The sequence below is a fragment of the Dioscorea cayenensis genome, chromosome 13, assembly GCF_009730915.1.
Source record: "Dioscorea cayenensis subsp. rotundata cultivar TDr96_F1 chromosome 13, TDr96_F1_v2_PseudoChromosome.rev07_lg8_w22 25.fasta, whole genome shotgun sequence".
Classification (NCBI taxonomy): Eukaryota; Viridiplantae; Streptophyta; class Magnoliopsida; order Dioscoreales; family Dioscoreaceae; genus Dioscorea; species Dioscorea cayenensis.
The window spans coordinates 348,651-351,825 of NC_052483.1; the positions used below are offsets into that span (position 1 = coordinate 348,651).

Below are 3,175 nucleotides of genomic sequence, written 5' to 3' on the forward strand. Positions count from 1 at the left end.
GGATATAGATGTTGGGATCCCTTATCACAGCGGCTTTGTATCTCTCGTCATCAGACTTTCTTGGAACATAAAATGTTCTACACTCTTGCCAAGTTTCGAGTTACAGAACTACCTAGTTTTTTTTTATCCTACTATATCTTTGTTTCTTGAAATTTCCTTTCCAGGTCCATCTAACAGCTTATACAACTCAATCCAATCAACTCCCGATCCCACTGCATCTCCTTCGACTGAGGATCCTCCAACTCCTCCTCTGGATCAATCCTCTACAAACCTTCTCAGCCAGACCTCTGTCGTATGACTCATGTAAGTCAACCTTCCAAACATCTTAAAGATTTTCATGTTTATTCCACTATGTCTCTCTTTATGAACCTCGCTCCTATTGCAAGGCCAGCTCTAACCCTCTATGATAGAAAGCAATGGCGGAAGAACTACATGCTCTTACTAGCACAAATACACGGGACGTGGTTGACTTACCACCAGACATATCAATTGTTGGTTGTAAATGGATTTATAAAATCAGGACTCAAGCTGATGGGTTAGTTGAAAGATATAAAGCCAGACTTGTTGCTAAAGGTTTCACTCAGGAGTATGGGATTGATTATAAAAAACTTTCGCTCTTGTTTCCTGCCTCACCTCAGTTCGTAGTCTAATTGCAATGGCAGCTAGTAAACGATGGCAATTATTCCAAATGGATGTGAAAAATTCTTTCCTCAATGGTGACCTTACAGAAGAAGTATACATGCAACCTCCACCTGGCTATGATCATCTTCCTAATAAGGTTTGTTATCTTCGCAAAGCTTTATATGGTCTCAAGCAAGCCCCTCGAGCCTGGTTTGCCAAATTCAGCTCCACTATTGGCTCTCTTAGTTTTCAGTCCAGTTCTTATGACCATGCTCTATTTCTCCGCAAAATAGCTCAAGGATATACTCTTCTTCTTTGATATGTTGATGAAATGATCATAACAGGAGATGACACTCATGGTATCTCTACTGTTAAATCATATCTTCACCAACAGTTTGAGATGAAAGACTTGGGTAATTTGAGCTATTTTTTTGGGTCTTGAAGTCTAATCTAATGATTTTGGCTTTTATTTGTCACAAGCAAAATATGCCACTAATCTCATCTCTCGTGCTGGCATCACTGATACTAAAATCTCTAGCACCTCTCTTGAACACAATATTCATCTTAGTGCTACTAATAGAACTTTTCTAAGTGATGGTACGCTCTATCGTCAAATAGTTGGCAGTTTGATCTATCTCACTGTCTCCATACCAGATATTGCACACGTTGTTCATATAGTGAGTCAATTCATATCTGCACTTCGTACTACTCACTTCTCTGCGGTCTTTCGAATACTTCGTTACATCAAAGGCACTCTATTTCATGGTCTCCATTTCTCTCATTCATCTCCATTAGAATTGCCAGCATATTCTAATGCTGATTGGGTAGGAGATCCTACCGATCATCGATCCACTACTAGATATTGTTTCTTTCTTGGCACATCTCTAATTTCACGGCGAAGCAAGAAAGCAAACAATAGTCTCTCGCTCTAGCACTGAAGCAGAATATCGAGCCCTTTCAACACTAGACCTGAGCTCCTTTGGCTGCTATGTCTTCTCCAAGATATGGGTGTCTCTTTATCTTCTGCAATTCCCATTTTCTGTGACTATCATAATGTTATCCAGATTGCTCATAATGATGTCTTCTATGAACGGTCCAAACATATTGAGATTGATTGTCATCTTGTGTGACATCATGTTTGTCAGGGCACTATATAACTTGTTCCTACTTCTTCACAATCTCAAACTACCCATATCTTAACCAAAGCACATCCTCCTCGATGCTTTCATGATCTTGTCTCCAAACTCAAGTTATCATCTACATTACCACCTTGAGTTTGAGGGGGAATTAATATCACACAAATATTGGGATTGATTGTAGGATTGATTGATTGATTGATTGATTGGGATTTGATTGATTGATTGTCATTAGCATAATTATAGGGATTTAGATTACAAACTTGTATAGTATATATCCTCTTGTAAATGCTTATGGCAAAACAAAAGATCAATATACACTTTTCTCAATTGTCTTCATCTCAATTTCTCTTCTTCTTGATTTTATCAAAAACTACAATTGTTTTGATTGTTTCTTTCAAGCCATATATATGTTCCAGAAAATTGCTCTTGAAAGAAGATCCCAAAGAAATCGTCGTCGAACTTCTATGGATGAAATCCAAGATTTCCAAACTTCAACAAGAGATTGAGAATGGGACTAGAATTTGTTTAAAAAAAACCAGATACGCTCCAAGTTTTTCATTATATTCCATTTGTAAATCATCTTTTTAAATTTATTTCATTTATTCTAAATTTATTTCATTTATTCCTCAAAATTTTGGAGTTTTTGATTTAAACCTTTTGATTTTTATTAAGGTTCAATTTGACATTTGATGAAGAAACCACACAGTCAGCTTAGTTGATGGTTATTTGATTAAAAAAACAAAGGCAGGTGTAATTCCTAATAAAACTAAAAATATAATGTTAAATTAATCAATAAATTAAAATTTCATGGGTTAATAAAAAATCAGGGGCAAAATATAGACGTCATTAAAATTTATTTTATTATTAATGATATAAAACCACAATAACAATAATCATGCCAACTAAATCATATACTCCCTCCATTCCTTTTTATCTGTCGTGAATAACCGAATCTCACATACCAAGAAAGTTGGTTATTCCACATAATTTAATAAAAAATTAGTTATCTTTCCAAAATTACCCCTAATTTATATCTTCACATTTCTCTCTCATATTAAATTTCAAGAAGAAAATTGAATAGAGTGTTAGGGTAATTTTGGAAAAAAATAATAAATGCTTCTTGATGTTCAGAAATAACAAATAAAAAGGAACACGGGTTTATGACAGATAAAAAAGAACAGAGGGAGTACCATGCACCAGGCACTTTAGTGGATGTCACGGCCAACGCTACTAACAGGGATGATGAGGACTCGATGGTGGCAGACAAGGAGAAGACAAAGAATGTTTAAAGACCGAGACGAGCCAATCGCGTAATGACGAACTCCAATCCACTCGCTCTCGTGAATACGTGATGTGAAACTGCTTGGGAGTTAACGCAGTCTATCACTTGAAGAAATGTGGAAGTTAGTGCAGGA

The 3,175-nt window shown here is 36.1% G+C and overlaps 1 pseudogene; it reads left to right on the top strand.

The window, feature by feature from the left end:
- Positions 1-655: 655 nt before the first annotated feature.
- On the top strand, positions 656-1,751 carry LOC120274890 (annotated as a pseudogene).
- The last annotated feature ends 1,424 nt before the right edge of the window (positions 1,752-3,175 follow it).